The 25,177-nt window shown below is 45.1% G+C and overlaps 1 protein-coding gene and 1 non-coding gene across 2 annotated transcripts in view; both read right to left on the bottom strand.

The window, feature by feature from the left end:
• LOC126427952 (protogenin A-like) overlaps positions 1-25,177 on the bottom strand; it is a 438,352-nt gene that overhangs the window by 288,545 nt on the left and 124,630 nt on the right. The gene's annotated exons all lie outside the window — the stretch shown is intronic.
• LOC126428554 (U6 spliceosomal RNA) lies at positions 7,993-8,096 on the bottom strand. Its single transcript, XR_007576844.1, has one exon. It is a non-coding gene; the product is annotated as a U6 spliceosomal RNA (small nuclear RNA).

The raw sequence follows: 25,177 nt of genomic DNA, 5'->3' as shown, positions 1-25,177 counted from the left end.
ATCATCAATTATTTTGCTGTTGAAGGCGGTTCGTCGGAGCGGTCGAGGGAGACCATCCACGTCTGTCACACCTGACATGTTGCAGCGAGCTGATGTTGTCATTCGCGAGGACAGATGCATTACGACTCGGCAGTTGTCTCTGCATCTGTCAATCAAGAAAGGATGCACTCTTGGATATTAAGAAGTGTGTGCAAGCTGAATCCCGCTGTGTCTATCGGTGGATCACAAATCCCACAGAAAAAATATACCGGGTGATCAAATAATAAGTACAAATTTGAAAACTGAATAAACCACGGAATAATGTAGATAGAGAGGTAAAAATTGACACACATGCTTGGAATGACATGGGGTTTCATTAGAACCAAAAAACAAACAAAGTTCATAAAATGTCCGACAGATGGCGCTCGACAGCAAAACGTCAGCGACTTCGCATGACAATCGTGTATAAAAGGAGCTGTAATGAGAGAGAGAATCAGATGCGCCAGCAGTCGCAGCATGTTGACGTTACCTGAAAAGGCGCTTTTAGTGAAACTGTATTATCAGAATGGGGAATGTGCTAGTTCAGCGTTACGATCCTATCGCCATAGGAAGGGGATTCGAACAGGTAAAGGTCCGTTGAAAAGTGCAGCTGTGGCGGGAATGATTTCCAAGTTCGAAGCCACGGGTTGTTTAGACGATAGACCCCGTAGTGGCCGACCGAGCACAAGGCGTAATGCTGCTGAGACAGTTCAGGAAGAAATGGAGACTGTAGCGAGTTCGTCTATGCACGGGGAAGTCAGCGCTCGTGCAGTCGCACGTCGCACCGGCATTCCATACACTACTGTTTGGTTGGCACTTAGGCGTACCCTCCGATGCTATGCGTACAAAATCCATCGGCATCATGAACTGTTACCTGGCGATTTAGTGAAGCGGAGGGCATTTGCGGTGTGGGCGTTTCAAAAGATGCCTGAAGATGACCATTGGTTCAGTAACGTGTTGTTGACCGACGAAGCTCATTTCACGCTCCGAGGGTCTGTCAACGCCCACAACTGCAGAATTTGGGCTACCGAAAATCCTAGAACTGTCCTGGAAACTCCATTGCACTACGAGAAAGTCACGGTATGTGTTGGATTTACCACATCTACCGCTATCGGGCCTTTTTTCTTCGAGGAAATGCCTGATTCTGGTTTGGTAACTGCTACCGTGACGGGTGAGAGGTTCGCCGATATGTTACAGAATCGCATCATCCCCAGCCTGGCTGATAAACACCTACTGGAACGTAGGATGTTTATGCAGGATGGCGCTCCACCTCATATTGCCTGACGCTTGAAAGATGGCTTGCGCGCGTCGTTTGGTGATGATTGGGTGCTCAGCCGCCAATTTCGTCATGCTTGGCCTCCCAGGTCCCCAGACCTCAGTCCGTGCTATTATTCGCTTTGGGGTTACCTGAAGTCGCAAGTGCATCGTGATCGACCGACATCTCTAGGGATGCTGAAAGACAACATCCAACGCCAATGCCTCACCATAACTCCGGACACGCTTTACAGTGCTGTTCACAACATTATTCCTCGACTACAGCATTTGTTGAGGTATGATGGTGGACATATTGAGCATTTCCTGTAAAGATCATCATCTTTGCTTAGTCTTACTTTGTTATGCTAATTATTGCTATTCTGATCATATGAAGCTCCATCTGTCGGACTATTTTGAAATTTTGTATTTGTTTGGTTCTAATACGAAATGCATTTAAGTTCTAAGGCCTCCAATTTTTTTTCTAATTAACTACTCACCCGAAATCGATGAAACTGGCGTTACTTCTCGACGTAATCGCCCTGCAGACGTACACATTTTTCACAACGCTGATACCATGATTCCATGGCAGCGGCGAAGGCTTCTTTAGGAGTCTGTTTTGACCACTGGAAAATAGCAGCACGGCTGGTGAATGTGCGGCCATGGAGAGTGTCTTTCGTTGTTGGAAAAAGCCAAAAGTCACTAGGAGCCACGTCAGGTGAGTAGGGAGCATAAGGAATCACTTCAAAGTTGTTAACACGAAGAAACTGTTGCATAACGTTAGCTCGATGTGCGGGTGCGTTGTCTTGGTGAAACAGCACACGCGCAGCCCTTCCCGGACGTTTTTGTTGCAGTGCAGGAAGGAATTTGTTCTTCAAAACATTCTCATAGGATGCACCTGTTACCGTAGTGCCCTTTGGAACGCAATGGGTAAGGATTACGCCCTCGCTGTCCCAGAACATGGACACCATCATTTTTTCACCACTGGCGGTTACCAGAAATTTGTTTGGTGGCGGTGAATCTGTGTGCTTCCATAGAGCTGACTGGCGCTTTGTTTCTGGATTGAAAAATGGCATCCACGTCTCATCCATTGTCACAACCGACGAAAAGAAAGTCCCATTCCTGTTGTCGTTGTGCGTCAACATTGCTTGGCAACATGCCACACGGGCAGCCGTGTGGTCGTCCGTCAGCATTGGTGGCACCCACCTGGATGACACTTCTCGCATTTTCAGGTTGTCATGCAGGATTGTGTGCTCAGAAATGCCAACTCTGGAGGCGATCTGTTCAACAGTCATTCGGCAATTCCCCAAAACAATTCTCTCCACTTTCTCGATCATGTCGTCAGACCGGCTTGTGTGGGCCCGAGGTTGTTTCGGTTTGTTGTCACATGATGTTCTGCCTTCATTAAACTGTCGCACCCACGAATGCACTTTCGACACATCCATAACTCCATCACCACATGTCTCCTTCAACTGTCGATGAATTTCAATTGGTTTCACACCACGCAAATTCAGAAAACGAATGATTGCACGCTGTTCAAGTAAGGAAAACGTCGCCATTTTAAGTATTTAAAACAGTTCTCATTCTCGCCGCTGGCGGTAAAATTCCATCTGCCGTACGGTGCTGCCATCTCTGGGACGTATTGACAATGAACGCAGCCTCATTTTAAAACAATGCGCATGTTTCTATCTCTTTCCAGTCCGGAGAAAAAAAATCAGAGGCCTTAGAACTTGAATGCACCTCGTAAAACGCCATGTCATTCCAAGCATGTGTTACAATTTGTACCTGTCTATCTACATTATTCCGTGATTTATTCAATTTTCAAAGTTATACTGACTTTTGATCACCCGGTATGTCTTGATTTGTTGCAACGTTTCGAAGCTGAGGGGGCGGCCTTCTTGTACCGGACTGTGACAGGTATGTAACCTGGGTACGCCATTTTGAGCCCGAAACAAAACGACAGTCGATGGAACAGTGCCATTCCCACTACTCACAGAACGAAAAATGCAAAGCAACTGCTTCCACCGGTAAGGTCACGATCACACTGTTGTGGGACTGTGAAGGTGTGATTCTCGTTGATGTGATGCCAAGAGTAGGTACCATAAATTCAGAAGCATATGTCAACATATTTACAAATCTCAAGACGCGCTTCCGGCGACTTCGGAGCCACAGCAACCCAGGAGATGTGTTGTTGCAACACGATAATGTTCGGCCCCACTCAAGTCGACTGCTGAACACATCGCAAAACGGGGTTGGACTGTGTTACCCCATCTGCCCAACAGCCCTGACCTAGCCCCCTCGGACTTCCACTTGTTTGGGCCATTAGAGGATGCCATTCGTGGAGGATATTTTGAGGACGATGAGGAGGTGATCCACACAGAGAAGCACTGCCTTCGCCACCAGGACAAGGATTGGTACCGACAGGGCGTACACGCCCTTGTTTCGCTCTGGAGGAAGTCCATACAGCGGGATGCACATTACGTGGAAAAATAAGCCGTGTAAGTAAAACACTATCCTTTCGTGTAATTCTCATTCCTCTACATCTACATGGTCACTATGCCTCGCATAGGGTTCATCGAACCATTTTCATACTACCTCCCTACCATTCCACTCTCGAATGGCGCGTGGGGAAAAGGAACACCCAAATCTTTCCGTTCGAGCTCCGATTATCTTATTTTATTATGATGACCGTTTCTCCCTTCTTAGGTGTGCGTCATCAAAATATTTTCGCATTCGGAAGAGAAAGTTGGTGATTGAAATTTCGTAAATAGATCTAGCCGCAAAGAAAACCGCCTTTGTCTCAGTGACTGCCACCCCAACTCGCGTATCATATAAGTGACACACTCATCCCTGTTGCGCGATAACGCAAAAAGAACTGCCCTTCTTTGCACTTTTTCGACGTCCTCCGTCAAACCTACCTTCTAAGCATCCCATACCGACAGCAATATTCCAGCAGAGGACGGACAAGTGTAGTGTAGGCTGCCTCTGTAGTGGGTTTTTCGCATCTTTTAAGTGTTCTGCCAACAAAGCGCACTCTTTGTTTCGCCTTCCCCACAATATTATCTATGTGGTCTTTCCAATTTAAGTTGCTCTTAATTGTAATTCATAGGTATTTAGTCGAATTGACAGCTCTTAGATTGGTGTGATTTACCGTATACCCAAAATTTATCAGATTGTGGATGACCTCGCACTTTTCTTTGTTTAGTACCAATTGCCACTTTTCGCACCATACAGAAATTCTCTCTAGATCATTTTGTAATTGGAATTGATCGTCTGATGATTTTACTAGACGGTAAATTACAGCATCATCTGAAAACAATCTAAGGGGGCTGCTCAGATTATCACCTAGATTATTTATATAAATCAGAAATAGCAGAGGGCCTATGACACTACCTTGCGGAACGCCAGATATCACTTCTGTTGTACTCGATGATTTACCGTGTATCACAACGAACTGTGACCTACCTCAGAGGAAAGCACGAATCCAGTCATCCAACTGAGACGATACTCCACATACACGCAAACTGATTAATAGTCGCTCGTGGGGAACGGTATCAAAAGCCTTCTGGAAATCTAGGAATCGATCTGAAATCCCTTGTCGACAACACTCATTACATCATGGGAAAAAAGAGCTAGCTGTGTTGCAAAAGAACGATATTTTCCGAATCCGTGTTGGATATGTATCAACAAGCCATTTTCTTCAAGGTGATTCATAATGTTCGAAAACAGTTGAATTGTTGAAGAAAAAAATGCGGTGCATTAGTTTCTAGGCACCCCTCGAATTTGTAAAAGAGGTCACCAACTTGTTTCCAAATGGTTGTAGCACGGAAACGGTACGTTTCCGGACAAGGGTTACAGTTGAAACTATTATCTACTCATTCTCGTCCACAACCTTTGGAAGTTTGTAACTTGAATTTCCAAACAGCCTGTTGTTCTTGTTGTGGTCTTCAGTCCTGAGACTGGTTTGATGCAGCTCTCCATGCTACTCTATCCTGTGCAAGCTTCTTCACCTCCCAGTACCTACTGCAACCTACATCCTTCGGAATCTGTTTAGTGTATTCATCTCTTTGTCTCCCTCTACGATTTTTACCCTCCACGCTGCCCTCCAATGCTAAATTGGTGATCCCTTGGTGCCTCAGAACATGTCCTACCAACCGATCCCTTCTTCTAGTCAAGTAGTGCCACAAATTTCTCTTCTCCCCAATTCTATTCAATACCTCCTCATTAGTTATGTGATCTACCCATCTAATCTTCAGCATTCTTCTGTAGCACCACATTTCGAAAGCTTCTATTCTCTTACTGTCTAAACTATTTATCGTCCATGTTTCACTTCCATACATGGCTACACCCCATACAAATACTTTCAGAAACGACTCGACGTTAACAAATTTCTATTCTTCAGAATCGCTTTTCTTGCCATTGCCAGTCTACATTTTATATCCTCTCTACTTCGACCATCATCAGTTATTTTGCTCCCCAAATAGGAAAACTCCTTTACTACTTTAAGTGTCTCATTTCCTAATCTAATTCCCGCAGCATTACCCGATTCAACTCGACTACGTTCCATTATCCTCGTTTTGCTTTTGCTGATGTTCATCTTATATCCTCCTTTCAACACACTGTCCATTGCGTTCAAAAGACCTTCCAAGTCCTTTGCTACCTCTGACAGAATTACAATGTCATCGGCGGACCTCAAAGTTTTTATTTCTTCTCCGTGGATTTTAATACCTACTTCGAATTTTTCTTTTGTTTCCTTTACTGCTTGCTCAATATACAGATGAATAGCATCGGGGAGAGGCTACAACCCTGTCTCACTCCCTTCCCAACCACTGCTTCCCTTTCATGTCCCTCGACTCTTGTAACTGCCATCTGATTTCTGTAGAAATTGTAAATAGCCTCTCGCTCCCTGTATTTTACCCCTGCCACCTTCAGAATTTGAAAGAGAGTATTCCAGTCAACATTGTCAAAAGCTTTCTCTAAGTCTACAAATGCTAGAAACGTAGGTTTGCCTTTCCTTACTCTTTCTTATAAGATAAACAGCTTGTAGAAAGTATACTTAAAACTGAGAACGCTTTCCACTCAAATCGTTTTCATTCGTGCACTTCCCCTGAACAAAAGAACGTCATAACTTAATCTCTTATGGAATACGCTGCAGTGACACAGCGGGTTTCACCTACAAAACCGTATCTTTTTGTCGACTGTGCTAGCTGGCACGTGAATGCACCTGCTGGTCTTTCGCTGCCTTATGTAACCACGATACACATTTCAGTATAATGTCAACATTATCACGCCTATCAATTTCAGTACTTATATGCAGCAATGTGCACATACTAGTCATTACTGTGAACATACATTCTATCACTTCTCGAGCCTTATAAAGACGCATATTGAAATTAGTTTGCTCTGGTCCCGAGTTTTGACACTGGGAATGGTCTCATTACGTAAGTCTTCAGTTCAGCTGCCTCGTGACCGGCGGTTGCGGACAACGTTTTTGTCGGACGGATGCAGCTCCACTGGACATCCAGGCTTACTCTTCCTTCTACATCTACATCTACATCTACATCCATACTCCGCAAGCCACCTGACGGTGTGTGGCGGAGGGTACCTTGAATACCTCTATCGGTTCTCCCGCCTATTCCAATCTCGTATTGTTCGTGGGAAGAAGGATTGTCGGTATGCATCTGTGTGGGCTCTATCTCTCTGATTTTCTCTCTCTCTGTCTTCACGAGATATATGTAGGAGGGAGCAATATACTGCTTGACTCCTCGGTGAAGGTATGTTCTCGAAACTTCAACAAAAGCCCGTACCGAGCTACTGAGCGTCTCTCTTGCCGAGTCTTCCACTGGAAGATTACTAAGTGATCCTGAAACGAAGCGCGCAGCTCTCCGTTGGAACTTCTCTATCTCTTCTACCACCCCTATCTGGCACGGTTTCCACACCAGTGAGCAGTATTCAAGCAGTGGGCGAACAAGCGTACTGTAACCTACTTATTTTGTTTTCGGACTGCATTTCCTTAGGATTCTTCCAATGAATCTCAGTCTGGCATCTGCTTTACCGACGATTAATTTTATATGGTTATTCCATTTTAAATCAATAATAATGCCTACTCCCAGATAATTTATGGAATTAACTGCTTCCAGTTGTCGACCTGCTATATTGTAGCTAAATGATAAAGGATCTTTCTTTATATGTATTCGCAGCACATTACACTTGTCTACATTGAGATTCAATTGCCATTCCCTGCACCACGCGTCAATTAGTTGCAGATCCTGTTGCATTACGGTACAATTTTCCATTGTTACAACCTCGCTATATACCACAGCATCATCTGCAAAAAAGCCTCAGTGAACTTCCGGTGTTATCCACAAGGTGATTTATATACATTGCGAATAGCAACGGTCCTACGACAGTCCACTGCGGCAGATCTGAAATTACTCTTACTTCGGAAGACTTCTCTGCATTGAGAACGACATGCTGCGTTCTGTTATCTAGGAACACTTCAATACAATCACACAATTGGTCTGATAGTCCATATACTCTTACTCTGTTCATTAAACGTCTGTGGGGAACTGTATCAAACGCCTTGCGGAAGTCAAGAAACACGCTGTCTACCTGGGAACCCTTGTCTATGGCCCTCCGAGTCTCGTGGACGAATATCGCGAGCTGGGTTTCACACGATCATGTTTTTCGAAGCCCATGATTCCTACAGAGTAGATTTTTAGAAAAAATGTGGAACGCTTCACGATTTTGCGTGTCATCCTTGTGCAGGAGCCATGCTAATCTTCTCTGTATCGGAAAATTTTAGTATATGTACAGCCAAAGCGAGATAAAAGAAGGCTTTGAGGGCAGCGTGGCTCTCGTACAGAACCCTGTGACAGGGGGACGCGCCTCAACTCTGCGGGAACACTGCTCCTAGCCAAGTGGCTTATCACCTGGCGTCGCTATCCGCCACGTGTCGGCTTATCAGCAGCGGCCGGTGACTCAACAACAGGTTTCATTCTCCTGTCAACCGCTGCCGCGAGTCACGCTTACAAGTAAGGCGACTGTTGCACCGAACAGCGTGCGTGGTCACCGAGTCCTCTAGCCGCGCCACCAACCCTTGAGGACCAGGGCTCTGATTCAACCTGCAGTAGTAGTAGTAGTAGTAGTTGTTGTTGTTGTTAGTCCAAAGACTGCGATGCTTCAACCTGTGCAAACCTCTACACCTCTGCATTAACTACTGCTACCTACATCCACTTGAACGTGCTTATTGCATTCTAGCAATAGACTCCCTCAACAATAGTGAAGGAAAACCGCCGATTGACACTGAATGACATTGCAGCATGTTTACAGATTAGTCGTGGGTCAGCACACCACATTGTGCATGATGTGCTCCAGTTTCACAAAGTGTCTGCAAGATGGGTGCCACGGCAGCTGCCTCCTGAAAAGAGATATGCTTGTCAAGAAATTCTTCGGCGCATTGAACGAAAAGGTGATGGCTTCCTTGCAAGAATCGTTACTGGGGACGAAACCTGGGTTCACTTCCACCAACCGGAAACGAAGAGGGCGAGCAAGGAATGGCGCCATTCCTCATCAGCAAAACCAAAGAAGTTTCGAGCAGAACCATCAGCAGGGTAGGTTATGCTGACTCTCTTTTGGGACGCAAATGGCGTCATTTTGGAGCATTACACGCCTAGAGGGACCACTGTCACCAGTGCATCATACACAGATCTCCTAAAAAATCATCTGCGGCCTACAATCAAATCAAAGCGACCTGGATTGCTGTCAGCAGGTGTCCTTTTGCAACATGACAATGTAACGCCCCACACTGCCCATAAAACAGTTGCAACTGTCACAGACCTGCATTTTGAGTGTCTTCCTCATCCACCACACTCACTAGATCTTGCCTCAAGTGATTTCCATACGTTTGGACCACACAAAGACGCAATGGGAGGAAAGAAGTTCCGTTCTGATGAAGAGGTACGCCACGCGGTGCATGAGTGGTTGCGCGGACGACCACAAGAAGTTTTTTACTAAAGGAATTTATGCTCTTTGCAAGCGCTGGACGACTTGCTTTGAGCGTGGGGGTAATTATGTTGAAAAGTGATACAGTTTTGTACCACTTCTGCACAATAAATAATATTTTAAAAAATATTTAAGGTTTTCATTTGACTCACCTTCGTATATTTTGAGATTTTTGATAACTGTTTCCCTTTATATACTGCATACATGTAACTATATATTGTATGCATTAAAAATACACATATATCAAAAATTAGGTACCTGAAAACACGCCCGTATTAGCATTCAGCGCTGTGTCAAAATTTCACACCGAGCGAGGTGGCGCAGTGGTTAGCACACTGGACTCGCATTCGGGAAGACGACGGTTCAATCCCGTCTCCGGCCATCCTGATTTAGGTTTTCCGTGATTTCCCTAAATCGTTTCAGGCGAATGCCGAATTGGTTCCTTTCAAAGGGCACGGCCGATTTCCTTCCCAATCCTTCCCTAACCCGAGCTTGCGCTCCGTCTCTAATGACCTCGTTGTCGACGGGACGTTAAACACTAACCTCCACCAACCTCCAAAATTTCACAGCAATCCATGAATAACTTTCGGAGATATAAGGTTTTGAAGAATAGAACATCTGCGTTTGTACATATATATATATATAGACAAACTGTAGATATTCCTAATCGCAAATCTCTAGTAGTTTTTGACTAAATGCTTTGAAATTTTAATACAACGTTGCACTGCAACCTATTTTAATAAATGTAATGTATAATTTTTTATACATTTAATAATAGGGAAACATTATTACAAAACATCTCAAGAAAGAAATACGTTCTTATAACAGGCCTGTATTAGAATGCAATGCGTTAATTTTTCAAAGCAGTCGGACAAGAATTCCTTCCCCTCAGATGTTGGTTTCATCACATTGTGCTTATGCTTACGACTTCTCGTGGTACTGAACGCTCTGAATTGCATTGTAAATATGTTGCTCGTATTTGAGTTCTGTTCTCTTCCGTAATGTTGGGTGGGGTATAAAACAGTAGCTGCTTTTGTTGTGTGGTGTTTTGTGAACTTATGTGTATTTGTTATGGCTTACGAATCTGTGTGTGAACTACTGACTGTAATGCATTGTTTGCATCCGTCTTCCGTACTTTCTCGCATTTTATGGAGAACTCCATGTTAGCGTGTTTTGACAGTATTGGTTCAAATGGCTCTGAGCACTATGGGTCATCAGTCCCCTAGAACCTCGAACTAAGGACATCAAACACACCCATGCCCGAGGCAGGATTCGAACCTGCGACCATAGCGGTCGCGCGGTTCCAGAATGTAGCGCTGTAGCGCCTAGAACCGCTCGGCCACCCCGTCCGGCCTGACAGTATTGGTATTCAAGTCTATTACATCTTGTCACAGAATAATATGTAATTCCGTTTTGAATGAGGTTGCTTCTTGCCCCTGAGTGCCATGCATTTCACGGACGCTTTCAGAGTACGAATGTGAATGTAGAAGAGAAGGCCCTATCTTTTGTAGCATTTCTGACTAAAGCACTCTTCTCTGCAAATGCAAAAAACGGGACAGTAAATCGTTACGCAAATGTTTTACAGGAAACAACACATTTTAGTAGAAGTCAATGAAAATTTCGGAGGACGCCATTAAATGCGCGAGTTCGAACCCCGGATGGAAACAAAAATAACGTAGAATACAAGCAATATACTTACAACGCATTTAAGGCGAGCAGTTCACACACACAGATTAGTAAGCACTAACAAACACGCCTGAATCCCCAGAATACCAACTTCTTTTCATACGCAAAAAGATATGGAATCATTTACCCCACCCAATATTGCAGATGTGAGCAAAACATTAAACAGAATACGAACAACATTTTTAAAATACAATTCAAAGAGTGCAATACACGCAAGAAGGCCCTAATCTGGAACATAATTCGTGTAGTACGTAAAGAAATATGAATGTTTTAGTTGGACCACCTTTTTCGCATTGTGATAGATGGCGCTGTAATAGTCACAAACATATGGCTCACAATTTTAGACGAACAGTTGGTAACAGCTAGGTTTTTAAAATTAAAATACAGAACTTAAGTACGTTTGAGCATTTTATTTCGGTTGTTCCCATGTGATACATGTACCTTTGTGAACTTATCATTTCTGAGAACGCATGCTGTTACAGCGTGATTGAATACCTGTCAATAGCACATTAATGCAAGTAATGCTCAAAATGATGTCCGTCAACCTCAGTGCATTTGGCAGTACGTGTAACGACATTCCTCTCAACAGCGAGTAGTTCGCCTTCCGGAATCTTCGCACATGCAAGGACAATGCGCTGACGCATGTTGTCAGGCGTTGTCGGTGGGTCAACCTTCCCCAAAGAAAGAAATCTGGGGACGTCACATCCGGTGAACGTGCGGGCCATGGTATGGTGCTTCGACGACCAATCCACCTGTCATGAAATATGTTGTTCAATAGCGCTTCAACCGCACGTGAGCTGTGCCGGACATCCATCATGTTGGAAGTACATCGCCATTCTGTCATTCAGTGAAACATCTTGTAGTTACATCGCTAGAACATTACGCAGGAAATCAGCATACATTGCACCATTTAGATTGCCATCGATAAAAACGGGTGCCAATTATCCTTCCTCCCATAATGCCGCACCATACATTATCCCGCCAAGGTCGCTGATGTTCCACTTGTCGCAACCATCGTGGATTTTCCGTTGCCCAATAGTGCATATTATGCCGGTTTACGTTACCGCTGTTGGTGAATGACGCTTCGTCGCAAAATAGAACGCGTGCAAAAAATCTGTCATCGTCCCGTAATTTCTCTTGTGCCCAGTGGCAGAACTGTACACGACGTTCAAAGTCGTCTCCATGCAATTCCTGGTGCACAGAAATATGGTACGGGTGCAGTCGATGTTGATGTAGCATTCTCAACACCGACGTTTTTGAGATTCCCGATTCTCGCGCAATTTGTCTGCTACTGATGTGCGGATTTGCCGCGACAGCAGTTAAAACACCTACTTGGGCATCTTCATTTGTTGCAGGTCGTGACTGACGTTTCACATGTGGCTGAACACTTCCTGTTTCCTTAAATAATGTAACTATCCGGCGAACGGTCCGGACACTAGGATGATTTCGTCCAGGATACCGAGCAGCATACATAGCACACGCCCGTTGGGTATTTTGATCACAATAGTCATACATCAACACGATATCGACCCTTTCCGCAATTGGTAAACGGCCCATTTTAGCACGGGTAATGTATCACGAAGCAAATACCGTCCGCACTGGCGGAATGTTACGTGATACCACGTACTTATAAGTTTGTGACTATTACAGCGCCATCTATCACAAAGCGAAAAAAGTGGTCCAACTAAAACATTCATATTTCTTTACGTACTACACGAATATGCAATAAAAATGGGGGTTCCTATTAAAAAAAAAAAACGCAGTTGATATCCGTTTGACCTATGGCGGCGCCATCTAGCGGGCCAATCATAGCGCCATCTGGTTTCCCCTTTCAAGCTAGACAAGTTTCGTTCTTTGTAGTTTTTTTCGTTTGATGCTTATTTCGTGAGATATTTGGCCCGGTCACTGTCAATGGACCACCCTGTATATGGCTGGTGGCAAACAAAAACCCGCTTTCCCATAAAAATTCCTGTTTAGCTTGTCAATCTCATTCTTTAGAAGTGAATATTCCCTTTTGCCTGCTACAGTTATTTAAATAGTTTTTCCATTCGTGAATTAAATGCAGTATCTAGAGATTCATCGTAGTGTTTTCACTGGGCCTTGTCTTTTTGCCTATTTAATCCTACGCCGCCTTCATTTTTTCCCCTCTATAGCTCTAATGTACGCCTTTACTGTTTCAATCGCAGCCTAGTGGTCCCTGTGAGACACATTTTCAATTTGTCCAGCTTCCTGTCTTAATTTCTTACTTGAAGTAGACGCTGTCCCTAAATCACCTTTACAGCTGAAGACTTCAAAAGCTTTAAAGTTATACTAGTATTAACAAATGGTTTCAACAGGTGATAAAGTAACTCACAGTTTTTTTACCTTCCAGGTGACGTAGTTCTGACGCGAAACTGAACTTGAAAACCTGATAAAATGTGGACGCCGCAGGAGAAAGATCAGTGTGTGGCGAGGTTCATACAGACTATGTCCGATACCCAGGTGCAACGAAACTTTCGAACACGGCACGGAAGGCAACCACCATCCCGACCGACTATTCGGACAGAGCATACGTCATTTATGGAAACAGGTAGTGTTTTTCATAAAAAGGGGGCGGGGATCGCCCTTCCGTTTCAGACGCCAACGTGCACAAGGTACGGCAGGCGTTTGAATTGAGTCCGACAAAATCGGTGCGTACGGCACCAAGAGAGCTGAAAATGAGAACCAACAGAGCACAATGTCTTGCACAAGACGCTACGGCCATATCCATACAATGTGAGCTACTTAAGATATTATTATTATTATTTCGCGTATGGCTAATACAGACATATCATGAAATTAAATTACATATACATAAATACATATTGACACACATGAAACTGAATATCCACTCCTTCAATCCAGCGCACTGCATCTGGAGTTGCCAGCAGGAAGTCCTCTTTGGCGCCGTGATAGGCTCGAATCCTGCATTCGCTGACAATGCGGTGAACAGTCTTGTATGGAGCCCCACAGTCACAGGCTGGATCAGGCAGCTTCTTCCACTTAAAGAGTGCGTCCCTGCAGCGGCCATGGCCGGTACATCTACATCTACATGAGTACTCTGCAATTCACATTTAAGTGCTTGGCAGAGGGTTCGTCGAATCACAATCATACTATCTCTCTACCATTCAACTCCCGAACAGCGCGCGGGAAAAACGAACACCTAAACCTTTCTGTTCGAGCTCTGATTTCTCTTATTTTATTTTGATGATCATTCCTACCTATGTAGGTTGGACTCAACAAAATATTTTCGCATTCGGAAGAGAAAGTTGGTGGCTGAAATTTCGTAAGTAGATCTCGCCGCGACGAAAAACGTCTTTGCTTTAATGACTTCCATCCCAATTCGCGTATCATATCTGCCACACTCTCTCCCCTACTACGTGATAATACAAAACGAGCTGCCCTTTTTTGCACCCTTTCGATGTCCTCCGTCAATCCCACCAGGTAAGGTGGCAGCAATATTCTAACAGAGGACGAACGAGTGTAGTGTAAGCTGTCTCTTTAGTGGACTTGTTGCATCTTCTAAGTGTCCTGCCAATGAAACGCAGCCTTTGGCTCGCCTTCCCCACAATATTATCTATGTGGTCTTTCCAACTGAAATTGTTCGTAATTTTAACACCCAGGTACTTAGTTGAATTGACAGCCTTGAGAACTGTACTATTTATCGAGTAATCGAATTCCAACGGATTTCTTTTGGAACTCATGTGGATCACCTCACACTTTTCGTTATTTAGCGTCAACTGCCACCTGCCACAATACAGCAATCTTTTCTAAATCGCTTTGCAACTGATACTGGTCTTCGGATGACCTTACTAGACGGTAAATTACAGCATTATCTGCGAACAACCTAAGAGAACTGCTCTGATTGTCACCCAGGTCATTTATATAGATCAGGAACAGCAGAGGTCTCAGGACGCTTCCCTGGGGAACACCTGATATCACTTCAGTTTTACTCGATGATTTGCCGTCTATTACTACGAACTGCGACCTTCCTGACAGGAAATCACGAATCCAGTCGCACAACTGAGACGATACCCCATAGGCCCGCAGCTTGATTAGAAGTCGCTTGTGAGGAACGGTGTCAAAAGCTTTCCGGAAATCTAGAAATACGGAATCAACTTGAGATCCCCCGTCAATAACGGCCATTACTTCGTGCGAATAAAGAGCTAGCTGCGTTGCACAACAACGATGTTTTCTGAAACCATGCTGATTACGTATCAATAGATCGTTCCCTTCGAGGTGATTCATAATGTTTGAATACAGTATATGCTCCAAAACCCTACTGCAAACCGACGTCAATGATATAGGTCTGTAGTTAGATGGATTACTCCTACTACCCTTCTTAAACACTGGTGCGACCTGCGCAATTTTCCAATCTGTAGGTACAGATCTATCGGTGAGCGAGCGGTTGTATATGAGTGCTAAATAGGGAGCTATTGTATCAGCGTAATCTGAAGGGAACCTAATCGGTATACAATCTGGACCTGAAGACTTGCCCGTATCAAGGGATTTGAGTTGCTTCGCAACCCCTAAGGTATCTACTTCTAAGAAACTCATGCTAGCAGCCGGTACGGAGTAGTCCAGGTCTTGCGTGGTAGGTCGAATCCACTTGGAAGTTTAGCATCTGAGAAGATGTTGCGCAGGCGCACATCTCTCACTGCTTCCAAACGACCTTTCCGTTCTTCAAGGGGTTTGAAATCCTTAGCAACCATGTCAGCAGCATCGCACAGAGTTGGATGGCGTGATTTCAGTCTCTTACGATTTAAAAAAGGCAAGTCGCTATGCACAGTAGGTTAGAATTCCTGGAGATCTTGTGGAATTCCCTCATAACTACATCTGCGTAGATCAGGTGGCATAATACCGGTTAACAATGGAAGCCAATAAACTGGAGTAGGTCTGATTGCGCCACATGTTATGCGCATTGTCGTATTCTGCTGGGTGTCAACGGACCTTGTATGATGACTGCTCGTCCAAACAGGTGCACAGTACTCAGCACTTGGATACACCAAGCCAAGAGCTGAAGATCTCAGGGTGGTTGCTGAAGATCCCCAGGTAGTTCCGCATAGCTTATGGAGGATGTTGTTTCGAGTCCTCAGTTTTTGAAGTTAGTTAAGAAGGTGTTGTTTGAAGCATAGTGTGCGATCCAGGATGAAAGCAAGATATTTTGGGTTCCAATTATGACGAAGAGTGCTGCCTCTGAAACATATTTCCAGTTTTACCTTCGCCAATCGATTATTTAGATGGAAGCAACACACTTCTGTTTTACTCGCACTGGGTTGGAGTCTCCAGATTTTGAAGTAATTGTCTAATGCAGACAGGTCATTGGCTAGAATCTCTTCTGTTGTCTTCATTTCCTGGTGTCGTACAGCTAGAGCCAGGTCATCGGCATAGCAGAATTTTCTGGACGAAGTGTCAGATACGTCAGATAGATATAGATTGAACAGTAATGGTGAGAGAACTGATCCTTGAGGCAATCCGTTGTTCAGCTTCCTCTCCTTACTTATGTTGCTTCCAGTGATAACCTGGAACTTCGGATCGCTCAGCATGCTGTTAATCAGTCGAGCCATTATTCTGCAGGGTATGACGCGGAGAAATTTGTAGATAAGGCCTTCTCTCCACACAGTGTCGAAGGCGGCAGTTAGATCAACAAACGCCACAAATGTTTTCTGCTTCATTTGGTATCCTGACTCTATGAAGGATGTGAGAGACAATACTTGGTCGCAGCGGCTACGCCCTGCTCTGAAGCCTGCCTGATCAACTGGAACATTCTCTAGAATAGCGCTACTTATTCTGTTATATACTAGCCTTTCAAAAAGCTTGTAGCAGCAGCTAAGTAGGGCAATGGGGCGATAGCTTTCTACCATGTTGCTGGGTTTGCCAGGTTTCAGAACAGATATTATCTTCGCCTTTTTAAACTCGAATGGAAGTTGATCAGTCAGCAGGATGTCAGTGAAGAATTCTGCCAGCGATTTCTTAACTTTTCCTCCCACATGGATCAGGAATTCTGGATGGATACCATCGAACCCAGGCGCCTTAAGAGCCACTGAAGGGTACGAACAAACCTCATTGTGAATAGTCTGCAATAGATACGCTTGGCGAGATTGACAGAACAATGAATTTTTGGAAAAGATTTGTTTCTCCAATGAGGCTCGTTTTATGTATTCGGCAAACTAAATCGTCTTAACGTTTGTATATGGGGTCATTGGCATACTCATGTCACACGTGAAATGGAAAGAGACAGTTCCGAGGTAAATTTTTCGTGTGGACTGATGCACAAATGCATTACTGGTCCATTTATTTTCATTGAATCTGCCGTCAACGGTGCCACAATTGGAGCACCTGCAACCTAATATCACATAACGCCCCCCCCCCCCCCCCACTAGCCCCAAATGTCCATCAATTTGTAGATTAAAAGTTTCCGGATAGGTGGGTTGAACGAGATAGTCCAATTCGCTGGCTGCCACAATATCCTGACCTCACATTAAAAGACTTCCTACTGTGGGGTTTTATAAAGGATCTGCTGCACTTGGAGGCACGCATTTGCAACGCATTGGAACATGTCACGGTGGAGATACTGAATCGCAAGAGGAGGTATTGAACGTACGTGGAGAGAAATGAAAAGCCAACTAGATATAATTCTTGCCACTACAGGTGCACACACTGATTTGTATGACTGAGGGAACAATACTTTAAGTTATCACATGTTGAAAAATATTTGTTAATGTCTAGAATAGTTTTAAAATTATTAAAGTCTTAAGCTGTAAAGATGCTTTATGAACAACCTGTAATAGCGAGATTTCAGAGCTGGAAGCCTACGCCCCCTATCTGTTTGGAGCTCCATTTAGCGCAAATATGCTGCTTTAATATAGCTTTAAAGTAACTGCAGTTGAGGGAAATGAATAACTTGAAAAGCACTCGTAGTAAAATTAGAGGAGTACATGTGTGACGTAATTCATTTAACAACTACACTGCCAGAGCTCCTTAGACACAAGATCTGAAGCAGTTTTCTCTGTGGCTGGTACATACACTGAAGAGACAAAGAAACTGGTACACCTGCCTAATATCGTGTAGGGCCTCGCGAACACGCAGAAGTGCCGCAACACGACGTGGCATACTCGACTAATGTCTAAAGTGGTGCTGGAGGGAACTGACGCCAAGAATCCTGCAGGGCTGTCCATAAACCCGTAATAGTACGAGGGGGTGGAGATCTCTTCTGAGCAGCACGTTGCAAGGCATTCCAGGTATGTTCAACAATGTTCATGTCTGGGAAATTTGGTGGCCAGCGGAAGTGTTTAACCTTAATCTCAGAAGAGTGTCCCTGTAGCACTTCAGAACGTACGGCGTGTCGCATTGTCCTGCTGGAATTGTCCAAGTCCGTCGGAATGCACAACGGACATGAAAGGATGCAAGTGATCAGACAGGATGCTTACGTACGTGTCACCTGTCAGAGTCGTATCTAGACGTCTCACGAGTCCCATACCACTCCAACTGCACACGCCCGCCGGCCGAAGTGGCCGTGCGGTTCTAGGCGCTGCAGTCTGGAACCGCGGGACCGCTACGGTCGCAGGTTCGAATCCTGCCTCGGGCATGGATGTGTGTGATGTCCTTAGGTTAGTTAGGTTTAACTAGTTCTAAGTTCTAGGGGACTAATGACCTCAGACGTTGAGTCCCATAGTGCTCAGAGCCATTTGAACCATTTTTTGCACACGCCCCACACCATTACAGAGACTCCACCAGCTTGAACAGTCCCCAGCTGAAATGCAGGATCCATGGATTCATCAGGTTGTCTCCATACTCGTACACGCCCATCCGCTCGATACAATGTGAAACAGCACCCTTCCGACCAGGCAACACGTTTCAAGTCATCAATCAACAGTGTAATATCCGTGTTAACGTGCCCAGACGAGATGTAAAGCTTTGTGTCGTGCAGTCATCAAGGGTACACGAGTGGGCGTTCGGCTCCGAAAGTCCATATCGATTATGTTTCGTTGAATCTTTCGCACGATGACGTGTTGATGGCCAAGCATTGAAATCTGCAGCAATTTGCGGAAGGGTTGCACTTCTGTCGCGATGAACGATTCTCTTCAGTCGTCGTTGGTCTCGTTCTTACAGCATCCTTTTCCGGTCCCAGCGATGTCAGAGATTTGATGTTTCACCGGATTCCTGATATTCACGGTACACTCGTGAAATGGTGGTACTGTAAAATCCCGACTTCATCGCTAATAACCCGCCATTGTAGCAGCAGTAACCGATCTAACAACAGCGCCAGACACTTGCTGTCTTATGTAGGCGTTGCCGACCGTAGCGCTTTATTCTGCCCGTTTACATATCTCTGTATTTGAATACGCATGCCTATACCAGTTTCTTTGGCGCTTCGGTTTATTAATAGAAACAAACTCTCACAACTGTGTGACTTCATAATTAGACGGTACGAAATGGAATTGCGGACTCACCACTGTTAGTGTTTCACTTGACTCTACGACTGTAAACAATGGCTCTTGACCACTATGGAACTTAACATCTGAGGTCATCAGTTCTCTAGACTCAGAACTACTTAAACCTAACTAACCTAAGGACAGCACACACATCCACGCCCGAGGCAGGATTCGAACTTGCGACTGTAGCAGCAGCGCGGTTCCGGGCTGAAGCGCCTAGAACCGCTCGGTCACATCGGCCGGGTACGACTGTAAACACATGTCTGCAAACTATGGATGTGCGAGCATGTAAATGGGAAGGAATATTCAGGAGAAAGAGACTTCCCTGTTCTAGCTTGCCCTAACCAATGTCCTGATTATAATTTTCTACAATTCATTGCCATTTTTGGTCAAATGTGTGAGCGGAACGAACACAGGACCCTGTAGGAATTACAGAATTGATTTTTTGTACGAATTTTCATCGCCGATCGAAGAGTGGGGTTATCAAAGTGATAAGAGAGAAGTCTAGATCTGAAAAAAAAGCTCGAACGCAAACAAGACAATTAACAAATACTTGATTAGTGATTTGTCGTAATCTATATACTATCAATAACAACAGAATCCTAATCGATATTTACACAATCATTTAGCTGTCCCTACCGAGCCGGCCAGTGTGGCCGAGTGGTTCTAGGCGCTTCAGTCTGGAACCGCGCGACCGCTACGGTCGCAGGTTCGAATCCTGCCTCGGGCACGGATGTGTGTGATGTCCTTAGGTTAGTTGGGTTCTAAGGTCTAGGGGACTGATGCCCTCAGATGTTGTCCCATAGCGCTCAGAGCCATTTGAACCATTTGTCCCTACCGATGTCGTTTGATGCAATCCGCAGTTCCATATCTGGCCTTTAAAAACCACGCGCGAGATTTTCATACTCTCTCTCCCAACGGGCAAGCTGTTAGTCCTACAGAAAAAATGAACAGGACCCTTTTGTAGGAAATTTAATGTAGATAAATTTTGTACTGGGATACGTTTCCAATGAATGTCAGGCCGGCCAGAGTGGCCGAGCGGTTCTAGACGCTACAGTCTAGAACCGCGCGACCGCTACGGTCGCAGGTTCGAATCCTGCCTCGGGCATGGATGTGTCTGATGTCCTTAGGTTAGTTAGGTTTAAGTAGTTCTAAGTTCTAGGGAACTGATGACCTTAGAAGTTAAGTCCCATAGTGCTCAGAGCCTTTTTTGAATGGACGTCACGGTTTTCGAGTTTTTCAAGAACAGCGTACAAAAGTGAACTTAAAACGCTCTTCCACCTCCACACATCAGGATAAATAATGTATTGTTCATGGCACTCCCTCCTTCCACTATACACAAAATTCGGTCTACTACAACTATTCCGAATATTAGACCTTTTTTGGTCTCTCTTGATATGGCTATAGCGCCGCCATCATAGTCGCTTATTTCGCTAACATTATTAATCTAGACGTGCACGTGAGGATAACGAAAGAAAACGACTTTTGTAAACATTACGCTAAAACTAATTACTCTGACCAATCCAAATTTCACTCTTACAAGCACAGTAGTTTCGTAGTCAGAAGGCCTCACGGATACAACGATGTCCATGTTTATTTTAACAGTCGCAAATTTTTGTACGGTGGTAGGTGGGAGTGCTGTCAACAACGTACTAGAATTTCTGTCCTTAGGGGACAGAGTGCAGGAGTGGGGATGCGTTCTAAGGTCGCTTTTGTACGTTTTTCGTGAATAATTCTAAAGCTACAGTTTCTATAGAAAACGTACCCCAGTACGCAATTTACCTACATTAAATTTCCTACAAAAATGTCCTGTGCGCTTTTTCTCTAGACCAACAGTTTGCGCGAGGTTTTTGAAGGTCAGATATCTGCATCTACATTTATACTCCGCAAGCCACCCAACGGTGTATGGCGGAGGGCACTTCACGTGCCACTGTCATTACCTCCCTTTTCCTGTTCCAGTCGCGTATGGTTCGCGGGAAGAACGACTGCCGGAAAGACTCCGTGCGCGCTCGAATCGCTCTAATTTTACATTCGTGATCTCCTCGGGAGGTATAAGTAGGGGGAAGCAATATATTCGATACCTCATCCAGAAACGCACCCTCTCTAAACCTGGACAGCAAGCTACACCGCGATGCAGAGCGCCTCTCTTGCAGAGTCTGCCACTCGAGTTTGCTAAACATCTCCGTAACGCTATCACGGTTACCAAATAACCCTGTGACGAAACGCGCCGCTCTTCTTTGGATCTTCTCTATCTCCTCCGTCAACCCGATCTGGTACGGATCCCACACTGATGAGCAATACTCAAGTATAGGTCGAACGAGTGTTTTGTAAGCCACCTCCTTTGTTGATGGACTACATTTTCTAAGGACTCTCCCAATGAATCTCAACCTGTTACCCGCCTTACCAACAATTAATTTTATACGAGGGGCGTTCAGAAAGTAAGCTCCGATCGGTCGCGAAATGGAAACGACTATGAAAATCCGATAAAGCTTTACACAGATGTGTTGGGTAGTGTCTCTAGTATAACCCCAGTTAGCATCACGTCGCTCTTCTCATTTCTGAGCTCGCAGTGAGTGCGTAAAGATGTCTAGAAAATAGTGTCTGCCGCCAAGTACGAGGGCCTGGTGAGAAATTTCGCCTGAAGCTATGCAGCTAACATTACATAACTGTCGTGCTGTTTCGTCTTCACGACAATTCGCAGCCGCATTCTGCAGGGGCAATGAAGATGCTCCTGCATCGTTTTCAAATGGAAATGTGAGATTACCCACAATACAGTCCGCAATTGTCTCCCCCTGAGTTTCATCTCTGGTCACATGAACCGCTGTCTTTGAAGACAACATTTTGACACAGACAACGAGGTGTAGGCCAGCGTGGAGAATTGGCGGAAAGCACTGGCGGCTGCCTTCTATGATGAGGCTATTGAAAAGTTGGTACAACGCTATGACAAAAGTCTAAGTCAGAACGGCGACTACGTAGAGAAGTAGCTGAAAGGTGTAGCTAATTGTTACAAGTAAAACATTTCCGATGTTCACTGTGGTTTCAATTTGGCAATCAATCGGAGCTTACTTTCTGAACAGGCCTCGTATGATCATTCCACTTCAATTCGTTCCGCACGTATACTCCCAGATATTTTACAGAAGTAACTGCTACCAGTGTTTGTTCCGCTATCATATAATCATACAATAAAGGATCCTTCTTTCTATGTATTCGCAATACATTACATTTGTCTATGTTAAGGGTCGGTTGCCAATGCGTGTTGCATAAAGCGATATCGGTAGGGGCACTTGGAAGTTTCCTGTACACAGAGTGATTCCGCGATGATGTTACAAACTGTGAGGGATGACGGAGAAGGGTAATTGTATCAATTTGTGGTAAGGGACCCTGGTCCAGGAAGCGAAATTCATTCTGATACCTCTGACAGTGGAATACATGTACTGGTACTGTTGTTGCTAAGATTGTAGAGTAGGCAACTTTCAGAGGTGGTAATATGGGCCAAAAAGTCTAGTAAACATGAGCTCTCAAATGCATCCCTTAAGGTCTGTGACCCCTTGTTCAATAGCGGTGCGTTTCACAGTAGTGGAGATACAACAAGTGTTCGTAGCTCCTTAGGTAAACACTTTAGGGCCCATGTTTACTAGACTTTTTTTTTGTTATGATCCATACTATCACATCTGAAAGTAGCCTATTCTAAAATCTTAGCAATAAAATTCCCGGTACATTTATCCCACTGTGAAAGGTATCAGCTCAGAACGCTTTTCACTTATAACTTGGTCGCTTCCGGACCAGGTCCCTTATCTCAAATGAATATATTTACCATCACATCACGGCATTGTCCTGCATGTTTAGCTCTTTCTGAAAAAGACTTGAACATAAAAATTAAAAAAAAAAGTAATAGCTGAATGTTTTGTGAAATGTTTTGTCTGAAAGTACCAACTTCTGTACCCAAATGAAGAACCTAACTGCCCATGAATCTAAATGCCTTCAACTGGTTAAACGGGCACAAAAAAGAAAAGGAGTGACGGGAGTTCTGGTTGAACATGACCATGCAACACCGCAAACCACTACATATTCACAATCATTATGAGAAGTATGCAATCTTCCTCAAAAGAATTGTAAATGTCAATTCTACAGAAGTGTCACCAAAGAGATTAGTCAATGAACAATTTCTTACAGATATCTGTACTGAAAAGTGAAATGTGAATATCCCTATGATTTTTATCTGTCCATTATCACTGAGAAGAACAGGGCTACGTTATAGAGAAAGACAGGTAATACACTGCTGGAAATGGAAAAAAGAACACATTGACACCGGTGTGTCAGACCCACCATACTTGCTCCGGACACTGCGAGAGGGCTGTACAAGCAATGATCACACGCACGGCACAGCGGACACACCAGGAACCGCGGTGTTGGCCGTCGAATGGCGCTAGCTGCGCAGCATTTGTGCACCGCCGCCGTCAGTGTCAGCCAGTTTGCCGTGGCATACGGAGCTCCATCGCAGTCTTTAACACTGGTAGCATGCCGCGACAGCGTGGACGTGAACCGTATGTGCAGTTGACGGACTTTGAGCGAGGGCGTATAGTGGGCATGCGGGAGGCCGGGTGGACGTACCGCCGAATTGCTCAACACGTGGGGCGTGAGGTCTCCACAGTACATCGATGTTGTCGCCAGTGGTCAGCGGAAGGTGCACGTGCCCGTCGACCTGGGACCGGACCGCAGCGACGCACGGATGCACGCCAAGACCGTAGGATCCTACGCAGTACCGTAGGGGACCGCACCGTCACTTCCCAGCAAATTAGGGACACTGTTGCTCCTGGGGTATCGGCGAGGACCATTCGCAACCGTCTCCATGAAGCTGGGCTACGGTCCCGCACACCGTTAGGCCGTCTTCCGCTCACGCCCCAACATCGTACAGCCCGCCTCCAGTGGTGTCGCGACAGGCGTGAATGGATGGACGAATGGAGACGTGTCGTCTTCAGCGATGAGAGTCGCTTCTGCCTTGGTGCCAATGATGGTCGTATGCGTGTTTGGCGCCGTGCAGGTGAGCGCCACAATCAGGACTGCATACGACCGAGGCACACAGGGCCAACACCCGGCATCATGGTGTGGGGAGCGATCTCCTACACTGGCCGTACACCACTGGTGATCGTCGAGGGGACACTGAATAGTGCACGGTACATCTAAACCGTCATCGAACCCATCATTCTACCATTCCTAGGCCGGCAAGGGAACTTGCTGTTCCAACAGGACAATGCACGTCCACATGTATCCCGTGCCATCCAACGTGCTCTAGAAGGTGTAAGTCAACTACCCTGGCCAGCAAGATCTCCGGATCTGTCCCCCATTGAGCATGTTTGGGACTGGATGAAGCGTCGTCTCACGCGGTCTGCACGTCCAGCACGAACGCTGGTCCAACTGAGGCGCCAGGTGGAAATGGCGTGGCAAGCCGTTCCACAGGACTACATCCAGCATTCTACGATCGTCTCCATGGGAGAATAGCAGCCTGCATTGCTGCGAAAGGTGGATATACACTGTACTAGTGCCGACATTGTGCATGCTCTGTTGCCTGTGTCTATGTGCCTGTGGTTCTGTCAGTGTGATCATGTGATGTATCTGACCCCAGGAATGTGTCAATAAAGTTTCCCCTTCCTGGGACAATGAATTCACGGTGTTCTTATTTCAATTTCCAGGAGTGTATATACAATAGATACAAGAACCAATAGGGAACAATAAGAATGGAAGATCTAGAATGAAGTCGTCGGATT

The sequence above is a fragment of the Schistocerca serialis genome, chromosome 12 (assembly GCF_023864345.2).
Source record: "Schistocerca serialis cubense isolate TAMUIC-IGC-003099 chromosome 12, iqSchSeri2.2, whole genome shotgun sequence".
In the NCBI taxonomy this organism is placed as follows: domain Eukaryota; kingdom Metazoa; phylum Arthropoda; class Insecta; order Orthoptera; family Acrididae; genus Schistocerca; species Schistocerca serialis.
This window is presented reverse-complemented; position numbering and strand designations above follow the sequence as displayed.